This window comes from Ictidomys tridecemlineatus, chromosome 11, assembly GCF_052094955.1.
Source record: "Ictidomys tridecemlineatus isolate mIctTri1 chromosome 11, mIctTri1.hap1, whole genome shotgun sequence".
Lineage (NCBI taxonomy): Eukaryota > Metazoa > Chordata > Mammalia > Rodentia > Sciuridae > Ictidomys > Ictidomys tridecemlineatus.
In genome coordinates this window covers 117,055,314-117,068,441 of record NC_135487.1, presented here as the reverse complement: position 1 = coordinate 117,068,441, position 13,128 = coordinate 117,055,314, and positions in this window count along the sequence as shown.

Sequence of the window (13,128 nt, the reverse complement as noted above, 5' to 3'; positions counted from 1 at the left end):
ACTGGTTATTATCTCTTCCCAAGGGACAACTCTCAACCCACGGGAGTTTCCTCAGAGTTGATTGGAAAATTCTCTTGATATGGAGAAATGATACTCTTTAGTATCATGATGAAAGTCAATTTCATGATGAAGGTCAATTTCCTTGCATGACAGTGGAAGGTAAGTTCCGACTATTGGAAGCCACTAATAAACAACATGAATTAGGAATCTGCTTCACCAATCCTGACCCCAACTCTACCTCCATCCTCCCCTCCAAGCAGTTGGAAGACCCACCCTCCCCTGGAAACTGAACTGGGAGCAGCTGTACCACTTTCCCATACTTACTTCCCAGGTCTCTGGAAGTGTGGGGCGGGGGACTCAAATGGAGCATTTAAAGGTCAGCAGCCATCTAGGAACCACAGGTAAACCAACCCCTGCCCTCTCATCCTTCTTTTTCCCAAACCGTGCTCTCACCATGTTGCAGTGAATAAAGGTCATTTCAGTAAATCCCATTTCTGATGGCAACTACAAAGTTTCCAAGTCCCAAAGACCACCCATCTCTGAGATGATTTGCAACTTTGAGGTCCCCAAGACCACCTTTGGGGTTATTTTTTTTTTCCTTTGGGGTTATTAATTTGGCAGAAAGACCCACAGAACTCACTAAAAGCAGTTTACAGCTGGCTCCAGTTTAATACAGTGAAAAATACAGATGAAAAGTAACCGAGGGAAGAGAAACCTAAGGCAGGGCTCAGGAGAGTTTCAAACAAAGGAGCAGTGCACAGAACTTGCAATTGTCCTGTCCTAGAGAAGTTGTATAGACTGTGCTTACTCGTCTCAGAAATTATGTGTGAAAATACATATGGGTTATTGCTAACCAGGAAAGCTTCCAACCCTTGGTATCTAAAGTTTTTATACCTGGTCATATACACATGGTCTCTCCACCTGCATGGCTGACCTTAGTCTCTGGCCCTAACAAGAGGCTAAGCTGATGCTATTTGGACCAAAACTGACACCATAAACCATGTTGTTAACATAGATTATGTGGCATGGTCCAAGATCCCCAGTAAATTAAGATACTCTTATCAAGCAGGACATTCCAAGGTTTAGAGATCTCCTCTCAGGAGCCAAGGGCAAAGTCCAGGCCTCTGGGCAAGAGGAATCCTTTACTACACACCTTTATAGACAAAATTATGACAGTCAAACATGAACCTTTCAAAATGGGCCCAACTGGTTTTAGAAGTATGTTCAACAAGTCATTCAAGAATTTAGCAAGTAATTTCTGTGATACTGGACACTAAACAAGAACTCACTCCCTTTGTTTCTAGCCATCTGAATATATCTGTTTCTGCTTGAAAGAAACTGTGTGTATTAGTCCATTTTCTCGTACCATAATTAAATATCTGAAGCAGGCTAACTTTATAAATAAAAGAGGTTTACTTAGCTCATGGTTCTGGCGATTTCAAAGCAAGGCACCAACATTGGCTTGGCTCTGGTGAGGATTTCATGGCAGATGGTGAATGGTGAAAGAACTTGACAATACCAGGAGCACCTGTAGGGGCAACTGACCACATTTAAAACAAACAGGAAGCCAGCAAGAGATTCAGGAGCCAGGCTCTCTTTTAACAACCCATTCTCATAAGAGTTGAGAGGTCCTATGGAGCTACCTTAATTCCTTCTGAGCATAGTTTTCCCAATGACCTAGGGACTTCCCAGGAGGCTCTACTACTTAAAAGTCCCACTACTTCTCACCCCATTAGGGATCAAGCTCCTGACACAAGAACCCTTGGGGAACTTATTCAAACTAGATCCAAACCACCACACCATGACTAAGCTTTTAACAAGCAAACCCAATTCTTTACCAGTCTGTTTCTGAAAAGGGCTAGAAAACTGTTTCCCCTTCTATGTGTATTTATCTCCCTTGGGCTTTCACTAGTCAGAAGGGAATTAGCCAATTGTTACTTCTTTACTGGCTGTAATGAGATTTAGATTCAGATTAAAGATGAGGGATGCAATATTCTCATAAAGAAGAGGAGAGAGAAAGTCTGTTAAAAAAAATAAGACATCAAATAATCTGGTGGAACTGCATCTAAATCAACAACTCAGGAGGAGGAGCCAAGGAGCACAATCCACATCAGAGCTCCTCTCAGAATTTCCATATAATGAGGAACTTGTTCCCTGTATGAAGAAATAGCTCTGAAGATTCAGAGAATTGAATCTCTCTCCCTGATGCTATATATGATATAAGAAATGGGACCAATCTCTACCTGGTGAAACAAGATGTTTCCATAGAAAAATTCAATGAAAGAGTTTTCCCAAATTGCAGTTCATTGTATCAGTGAATTGCCCTGTACAATTTAAAGGTAATTAAATACAATTTATCTTATATATTTGTATCTTTGATTCCATTGTACGAACAAGAATCTGACCTAGTAACAAATTATATTGTAGATTTTGATGTTTGACATATTAATGTATCAGAGTGTTTTGTTTAAAAAAGAAAGAAGAAGGCAAGAAAGAAAGAAAGAAAGAAAGAAAGAAAGAAAGAAAGAAAGAAAGAAAGAAAGAAAGAAAGAAAGAAAGAAAGAAAGAAAGAAAGAAAGAAAGAAAGAAAGAAAGAAAGGAAGCCTAATGTGGGGCTGAGGTTGTGGCTCAGCGATTGAGCGCTCACCTACCACGGTGGAGGCCCTGGGTTCGATCCTCAGCACCACATAAAAATAAACAAATTAATTAAAGATATTGTATCAAATTATAACTAAAAAATAAATATTTTTTTAAAAAGAAAATGTGTAATGTGTAATGACTTCTAGGTGGCCTGCCCAACAATTTGTGAATTATAAATACATAAGAGCTCGGTGCCGTGGTACATACATTTAATCCCAGTACCTGGGAGGCTGAAGCAGGAGGATGGCAAGCTCAAGGCCAGCCTCACCAACTTAGAGAGGCTCTCAAAATAAAAGGGTTGGGTGGTATCTCAATGACAGAGTACTTGCCTAGCATATACGAGGCTCTGAATTCATCACCCAATACTGCTAAATAAATAAATACAGAAGAATGAAATTGAGGGCTTTTTGGGGAATGGGGTTTGTTTTGTTTGTTTGGTTTTTGTTTGTTTGTTTGTTTGTTTGTTTGTACCAAGCATTGAACCCAGGAGCACTTAACCACTGAGCCACATCCCCAGCCTTTTTTACTTTTTATTTTGAGACAGGGTCTCACTAAGTTGCTTAGGGCCTCACTAAATTGCTAAGGCTGGCTTGAACGTGTTAGCCTCCTGCCTCAACCTCCCAAGCCACTGGGATTACAGGCAGGTATCAGTGCCCTGCCCAAAATTGAGGTTTAATGGTAATATTTATAACCAAATGTTCTCTTTAAATTTTCCATTGTGCTACAGCAGCACCCCTAAAAATCAGTACATTGATCAAAGTTTACTATCATGATCACATAGAACAATCAGGTTAAGTCATCATTTTAATGATATGCATTTGCAATGGACCATAACTGATATTGTTTTCACAGGACAAAACTTCACTCTGGAGGATTTCATTCTGTTCCATGCTGCTGTTTATCTGTCACACAGAATCTACCAACAGTGCTGACATTTTCCCTGCTTCTGTGCAGCTCAATCTACCACATGGGTTGCATGTGACTATTTACCAGGCCCAAGCCCACAAAAGATAAAAGAGATTAGATCCGACTTCCTTTTCTCCAAGAGTTCTCCTTCCTCTTTCCCCCATTCCTTCCCCTATCCCACCTTCCTACATGACTCTGAAGTTCTTTCTTGTTTTCTGGCATATCCTCTCTAGTTGCCTCTGAGAGTGGCCTTTGGCACATCTGTGTGCTTCTTTCTTGTGAGAACAGGGTCCTTGGGGATGGCCTTGACCACTCTTGACCTCCCTTCCTGCCTTCCATTCCAGCCAGAGCCATCCAGCACGTGCACAGACAATGAAATGCGCTGTGACAGAAAGTTAGAGACACACAGCAGAGACATTGGATGCCTTGTGTTTTATTTCTGGAACTCCTTCCCAGACTGTATATCAAAAAGCCAACTTGGGCATCTTGGGTTCTAGAAATGTTATTCCTATTCCTTTCCACCAGTCCCAACAACACCATCTGTGTCTCTCAAATCTAGCCTTTTCCTCCGTTCTAAATGCATCGATTCCTCCTGCACTGTCTCTTTTGCTCTTCGATTGTCAGATGTTTAAAAATTGGCTGTTTTCATGACTGCAGTCCAGTTGCCAATTCTACATACACATTCTTTCTTTTAGTCCAGTAGAGACTGTCATGTTTCTTGCCTCCTTTTTTGTACATAAATAGTGACACAACATACATTTATCTTTCAAAAGCAATTTTCTTTTTTTGTTTGTTTTTTGTTTGTTTATTGATGGATCTTTATTTAACTTATTTATATATTTATATGTGGTACTGAGAATCAAACCCAGTGCCTCACACATGCTAGGCAAGCGCTCTACCACTGAGCCACAACCCCAGCCCTCAAAAGCAATTTTCTAAGCACTTGGTTTAATACTTAAAGCCTTCCACCCTAAATGGGAAGGACAAGTTGGAATTCCATCAGCTGGAACTTAAATACTGGTTTCATTGATTTTGCTTTATTTTTGTTTTTGTTTTTCAGTACTGGAGATTGAACCCAGGGCTTCGTGGTTGCTAGGCAAGCACTCCATATCCCAGCCCTTTTACATTTTATTTTGAGACAGGGTCTTACTAAGTTTCTCAGGCTGGCCTCAAACTTGTGATCCTCCTGCCTCAGCCTCCAAAGTAACTGGACTCAGACATGTGCAACCAAGCCCCGTTTAAATACTGTTGATAAAACAGCATAAAAAAATACACAGTGCTTAATGAAATATAAGGTGACTTACAGTTCTTCTAGCATCTCAACAATTATGGATTTTTCCAAGATTGAGTTTTGTATTTGCCTCATAAACAGTGAATGCTCTGGGATGCTACCTAGAGGAAACTGTGTGGAGAAACACTGCAAGAGAATCATGGAATCATGGTCTTTGTAGGTATTTCCCCATTCTCTAGGGAATTTTCTATAGGATTCTTTATTAACTCACTGTGGTAGTCAGTTTGTAATTGCTGTAACAAATGCCTGTGTTTAACAACTTAAAGGAGGAAAGGTTTATTTGGGCTCAGTGTCAGAGGTCTCCATCTCTGATCACCTGACCTCATCACTTTGGGCCTGTTGAGAGGCAGAACGTCAGAGCAGAAGTGTATGGTGGAGGAAAACCGCTCTCATCATGACAGCCAGGAAGCAAAGGGAGAAAGAGGAATGGGCCAGGGCCCCCATGCCCCTCCAAGGACATACCCCCAATAGCCTAACTTCCTTCCACCAAGTTCACCTCCTGAAGCTCCACCACCTCCCAGTAGCACATCAGAGGAGGAGCAAGCCTTAAACACGCGAGCCTTTGGGGCACATTTGATATCCAAACTATACTACTCACCACCTTAGAATTTCAAAATAACTTAAGAAAGAAGGTTTGTCAGTCTTTCCCCCTCCTTTTCAACTTTCACATGATCCCATGAGCATTTTAAGTTTTTTTTTAAATGTATCTGGCATATTCATTTCTAAGAGGTTTTTTTTTCATTTCTAAAAGTTTTATCCAAACTTGCTTCTCTGAATCATCAAAATCATGAGGAACTTAGAATTAAGTTCTCTGATTACCAAAAATGTTTACAGTAAACCTCAGCTGTTTTTTTAGGTAAATTAAAAATTAAAATTTTATTTCATCCACTGATAAATGTGACATTGTATAGCTACTTCAAAGGTAGGTTCTACTCCATGAGGTACTTGGAATTAGAAGTATAAACCACAGATTAAAACAATTTGTTCCCTCTGACCTTTTTAAACCTACAATGGCCTTTGAAATACTAAAATTTCTTATGTGCCCCTGAATACTGTTATTAGGATAGTGTAGTGCTAATTCTGTTAGGCCTTTTAATGTCAGAAAAAATCACTAGGTGTTGATAAAGTGATGATAGAACTTCATGATTCTATAGGGGAAATGTGCTTAGCACTTACTGTCCTTCTTGAAGAAAACCCTGTAAACCTCAACTATTTTCTAGCAAAATATCCTGTGCACAAAAACTATTACCAACTAACCCAGACCAGAACATCTTTCTCATTTCCTAATACTGTGCTAATCATAAAAGGAAAGACTGGAAATTTTGTAACATTGAGAACTTCTGTTCCTCAAAAGATGCCGTCAATGAAGTAGATGAAGCCAGGTACCGTGGCATTCACCTGTGATCCCAGCTACGTAGGAGTCTGAAGCAGAAGGATCACAAGTTTAAGGCCAACCTCTGCAACTTAGAAAGACTCGGTCTCAAAATAAAATAGAAAAGGGCTGGGGATAGAGCTCAGAAGTGGAACACTCCTGGCTCCGATCCCCAGTACTGAAAAAACTAAATACCTAAAGTAAAAAATGCACAGTGAAAACAACATTTTTCCACACACATAACCAACAAATGATTCATATCAATTAATACTAATTAATAAAGATTTTCTATTAATCAGTCAATAAGATGAGAAACAGGGCAGGGGTTGTAGCTCAATGGTAGAGTACTTGCTTAACATGTGTGAGGCACTGGGTTCAGTTCTCAGCACCACATGTAAAGAAATAAAAATAAAGGTCCATCAACAACTAAAAACAATTTTATAAAATAAAATAAAATGAGAAACAGATAGACTAGCTCTTAGAAAATTTTTCAGAAATATGAATGGGAGTTACACAGAAAAGAAACATATAGACCCAATAAATGTGAAGAAATAGTCAATATCACTAGTAATGGGGAAATGCAAATCAAGAACACTTTAATTAGAAAAAATAAAGTTGTCTGATAATACCAAGTACTTAGAGAATGTAGATCGACTGGATCAGTTATATATTGCAGATGGAAGTGTAAATTGGTACAATTTGTTGGAAATAAATTGATATTATCTTGTAAAGTCAAATATTCATAAAGCTAATGATCTAACAACTTAACTTCTAACTATATACCTATATACCCAAAAGAAATTTTAGCATACATTGTTATAGTCTGGATATGAGGTGTTGTCTGAAAACTTATGGTAAGATTATGAGATCTATAATCTAACCAGTGGATTGATCCATTTGATAGGTTAATAATTTATCCATTTGATAGGTTAATAACTATCATACTCAGTGGTAACTGTATGCAGGTAGAATTAGGCTGAGGAAGTAGGTCACTAGGGCCATGCCTTTGGGGTATATATCTTGTCCCAGGCTCCTTATGCATTCTGTCTCTCTCTCTCTCCCCCTCCCACCTGTCTCTCTTTCCCTCTCTCCCTCTCCCTCTCCCTCTCCCTCTCCCTCTCCCTCTCCCTCTCCCTCTCCCGATTGCTGGCTGCTGTGAACTTGACATCTTTCCTCTTTCAGGTACTCTGTCATGATGCTTTGCATCACTCAGGCTCAGAAGAACAGAGCCAACCAACTATGGATTGAACCTCTGAAACTGAGTCCAAAGAAATTTCTCCTCCTCTAAGATGTTCTTGTCAGGTCTCAGTCATAGCAACAAAAAGCTGCACCCAGAAATACACACAATGATGCTTATAGAAGTATTGTGTTTAATTTAAAAAAAGCAAAACCACTATGAGTCAAAATGAGTGCCCAATAATTGGATAATAGAAAAACAAATCATGATAAATTCATACAATGGAATAGCAATAGCAATGAAAGTGAATGGGTGACTTTGCCACAGCATTAGAGGTCTAACAGTTGTTCAATGTCATAGGGAAAAAGTATGCCCCGGAAAACAACATGCAACATAATAGCAGTTTTATATAATTCAAAAACAAAGAAATTTAAAAATACATTTATTCAATATGTTACATACAGGTGTTGATAAAAGTAACTTAAGCAACAAAACAATAAACACAAATTGGCATTATGGCAACACCTGAGGGGGAAGTGAGGTGGAGTGATGCAAAGGAGCACTGGGGTAGGGGTAGGGGACTGATAACATTAAAATTATGTCACGGGTTATAAGTATCTATTGCATTATAAGGGAAAGGAAGAGGAGGCAGAGGCAGGAGGATCACAAGTTCAAAGCCAGCCTCAGCAACTTGACAAGGCCCTAAGCAACTTAGCAAGACCCAGTCTCAAAATTAAATAAATAAGTAGGGCTGGGGATGTAGCTGAGTGGTTAAGGACCCCTGGGTTCAATCCCCAATTTCAAGGAGGAAATATTTGTGTTTTGGCTCACGGTTTCAGAGGTTTCAGTTCATGGTCAGTTGGCTTGATCACCTTGGGCCTGTAGCGAGGCAGAACGTTAAGGGAATGTGTGGTAGGGCAAAGCTGCTCACCTCATTATGGCTTGGAAACAGGCAGAAAGAGATGGAGGGAGGGGAGACAATGTGACTGGTGCCCCAACATCTCCTTTGCAGGCATGCTGTCGATGTTGTGATTCCCTCCCTATCTCCTAAAAGTTCCATCTCTTCCAATAGTGCCACAGGCTGGCAACCGAGCATTTCACACATGAGCCTTTAGGGAACACTTCTGATTAAAACTACAGCAATTGGCTTGATGGTAGACTTATAGGCAATGTAGAAACTAATAGCAGAAAAATAGCACCCCATATGATATAGCAGTGAAACAAGTTCAAACCAGTAACTGTGGGAACTTGGAAGTACATCCATACCTAGTTCACTTGAATCCTAAGGAAAGACATCAGAGAAGCAGAATATTCACCGGATGTCACCCGTCTTCAACGGCCTTTGGTAATATATTACAGAAGAGATGCCCACAGGGGGAAAAGATGATCTGTTTTGCAAGTAGGAATGAAAGAAGTAACTGAATCAGTGTCTTTGACAATAAATATATGGAAATTTTTCATTAGTAGATGACCTTCAATAACGACACACGACACATTACACACACACACACACACACACACACACACACACATACACACACACACTCACACACACACCATCTAGCTGCTGGGGGAACTGGGAAATATTGTTCCTACTCTATATATTAAACTTCTACAATCTGACTTCCGAAATTTTTTCAAACAAAATAGATTTCAAAATTATCTTTTAGATGGAATGATATTTCAGAAATTCGTTTTTTGAAGATGCCATGTGGCTTCATTCTTTGCAGAATATTGATTCTAACATTTGATCATTGAGGAATAGATAACCAAAGGGTATATCCAGTAACTGCCTCCAAAAAGACATGTAATTACTGGGTTAGACTTCTAGAAGTCCTGAAACCAGGGACTGGTGAGAGGCGTGATTGCAATATAGGTTTGCCATGCGTTGATATTCTGGAATACAGTACCATTAAGTTCCAAAATACCTGTATTTGAGGGACAATAACATATTTTTAGTGCTTTTAAAAAAATATGAAATCTGAATCTTACTATCTTACTATCTATCCAGAGAGGTGTATTCTGCATTAAATTTCATATCAAACAAAAATATACTCTTTTTTAAAAATGTTCATCATATCCATCCATTGTTTTAAATCCTCTGATAATATGTTAGTAACTTAGCATTGAAAAAACAAAATGTGTACTGGAGTTCTGAAAGTTTGTTTTATGGTCACAACATCCTAGTAGCAAACCTAGATTTTAGCTTGCTGTGGTCTATTCCAGCAATTCTCTTTTTTTTTTTTTTTTTTTTTTTTTTTTTTTTTTTTTTTTAAAAATTTAAAATTTTTTTAACATTTATTTAGTTTTTCTTAGTTCTTGGTGAACACAACATCTTTGTTGGTATGTGGTGCTGCTGAGGATCGAACCCGGGCAGCACGCATGCTAGGCGAGCGCGCTACCGCTTGAGCCACATCCCCAGCCCCTAGCAATTCTCTTTTTAAAAAAAAAAATCTTACATATTGGAATATTCTTTTCTCATGTACATTCATCTGAGCATAATGTGCAATTCATTTCCTTGACACTTTAAAAATTAAAAAATATATATTACCTGAGCAAACAGGAAACCAACTTTTCCTAAGAATTGTAAAAGAGAAATAAATCTTTCAGGGCAGAGGTACAAAAACTCTCCCCAGAAAGTTTGCAAAGCACAAGATCCTTATTTAGCAGAGAGCTTTCTGTTCCAGGAAGTAACCATGAGCTACCTGTAACTGATAGCTGTCTGGTAAATGGGGACTCTGTGGAAGGAGCCACCAGGGCCTGATCTGGGTTGGTAAGAACTCAACCCATTCATCTACTGACAGACACCCAGACTGGTTCCATAGTTTGGCTATTGTGAATTGTGCTGCTATAAACACGGACATGCATGTATTGCTACAGTATGCTGACTTTAATTCTTCAGGATAAACACTGAGGAGTGGTCCAGCTGGGTCATATAACACGGTTCCATGCCTAGTCTGTTGAGGAACCTCCATATTGACTTAGAGATTTGCATAGTGGTTATACTAATTTACAATCCCACCGAAACTGTAAAAGTGTTCCTTTTTCTCTACGTCCTCTCCAGCATTTTTTATTTTTTAAACTATGAGTCACTTCCTTATAGAGAGTAGTTCAGTAGAGCACAGCTAACACAGTTATGGAGATATTCCTAGAACTACCGTTCTGAGGAAATTTCATGTTCCTTAGCTGTTGGAAGGACTCTAGAAAATGAGAATCTGAAGTTGTTGGAATTGGGCATAGCTTTACTCACATTTTTTCACATTTTTATGGCAGTAAAATGCACAAAACAAAATTTACCATCATGACCTTTTTTTAATTTTTTATGTTTTAATTAATTGTACATGACAATAGAATACATTTATGCACTTTGATATATCATGCATAGATGGGATATAATATCTCATTTTTCTGAGTGTATATGTTGCATAATCATATTGGTCATGTAGCCACATATATACATACAGTAATAATGTCTGTTTCATTCTACTGTCTTTCCTATCCCCACATCACCTCCCCTCCCATCACTTCCCTCTGCCTAATCTAAGGTAACACTATTCTTCCCTAGTGCCCCCCCATACCTTATTGTGAATTAACATCCACATGTTAGAGAAGAGATTCAGCCTTTGGTTTTGTGGGATTGCCTTATTTCTCTTAGCATAATATTCTCCAACTCCAACCAATTACTGGCAAATGCCATAATTTTACTCTTCTTTAAAGCTGAGTAATATTCCATTGAATATATATACCACATTTTCCTTATCCATTCATCTATTGAGGGATACCTAGGTTGGTTCCATAGTTTAGCTATAGTGGATTGAGATGCTATAATCATTGATGTGGCTGTATCAGTATAGTACGCTGATTTTAAGTCCTTTGGATATAAACCAAGGAGTGGGATAGCTGGGTCAAATGATGGTTCCATTCCCAATTTTCTGAGGAATCTCCATACTGCTTTCCATAGTGGTTGCACCAATTTGTAGTGCCATGAGCAATGTATGAGTGTACATTTTTCACCACATCCTCTCTAACATTTATGGTTGCCTGTATTCTTGATGATTGCCATTCTGACAGGAATGAGATGAAATCTTAGAGTTGTTTTGATTTGCATTTCTCTAATTGCTAGAGAGGTTGAACACTTTTTCATATATTTGTTGATCAATTGTATCTCTTCTGTGAAGGGTCTGTTCAGTTCTTTAGCCCATTTATTTGGTTTTTTGGTATTAAGTTTTTTGAGTTCTTTACATATCATAGAGATTAATGCTTTATCGGAGGTGCACGTGGTAAAGATTTTCTCCCAAACCGTAGGCTCTCTCCTCACTTTATTGTTTCCTTTGCAGAAAAGAAGCTTTTTAATTTGAATCCATTCCATTTATTAATTCTTGATTTTACTTCTTGCACTTTAGGAGTCTGGTTAAGGAAGTCAGATCCTAGGCTAACATGGTGAAGATTTGGGCCTATTTTTTCTTCTATAAGGTGCAGGTTCTAGTGCCTAAGTCTTTGATCCACTTTGAGTTGATTTTTGTGCAGGGTGAGAGGTAGAGGTTTAATTTTGCTACATATGGATTTCCAGTTTTGCCAGTGCCATTTGTTGAATAGGCTATCTTCTCTCCAGTGAATGTTTTTGGCACCTTTGTCTAGTATGAGACAACCATAGTTACGTGGGTTTGTCTCTGTGTCCTCCATTCTGTACCATTGGATCCACGTGTCTATTTTGGTGCCCGTACCTTGCCATTTTTATTCCCATAGCTCTGTAGTATCGTGTAAGGTCTGGTATGGTGATGCCTCCAGCTTCACTTTTCTTCTTTTTAAGCATGTAGTTCAGTGGCATGACATTCATACTGCTGCACCACCGTCACTGCCATCCATTCCCTGAGCCCTTTTCACCTTGCCATGCTGAAACTCTGTACACAACTGTCATGGTTTAAATATTAGGTTTTCCCCCCAAAAGCTCATTGTGAGACAATGCAAGAAAGTTTAGAGGTAAATGATTGGGTTGGGAGAGCCTTAACCTAGTCAGTGTGTTAATCTCCTGGTAGGGATTAACTGAGTGGTGACTGGAGGTTGGAGGAGGTGGATCAAGGTCGGCCCTTGAGGAACAAATTTTGTTCCTTGCTGAGCAGAGCGCTCTCTCTTTGCTTCTTAGTGGCCATGTTCTGAGTCACTTTCTTCAACCACTTTTTCTGCCATGATGTTCTACCTCACCTCAGGCCCTGAGGAATAGTCAGCCATCTGTGGACTAAGAACTCTGAAGACATGAGCCCCAGATAAACTTTTCTTCCTCTAAAATTGTTTTTGTCAGGTATTTTGGTCACAGCAACGAAAAGGCTGACTAAAACTCCCCATTCCCCTCTCTCCCAACCCCGGTCAACTATTCTATTTTTGTCTCCGTAGATTTAAACTATAGGTACCACAGAAAGTGAAATCATACAGGATTCGTCTTTTTGTAACTGGCTTACTTCACTCAGCTTAATGTTCTTAATTTTCGTCTATGTTGTATTATGTCTCAGAATTTTTTTAATTTTTTTAAGTTGTAGATGGACAGAATACCTTTTATTTTATTTGTTTATTTTTATGTGGTGCCAGGGATCGAACCCAGTGCCTCACACATGCTAGGCAAGCACTCCACCACTGAGCCACAACCCCAGCCCCTGTATCAGAACCTTATTCCTTTTTAAAGATGAATAATTTTCATTGTATTTATAGACCACATTTTGCTTAAGTGTCTGCCAGTGAACATATATG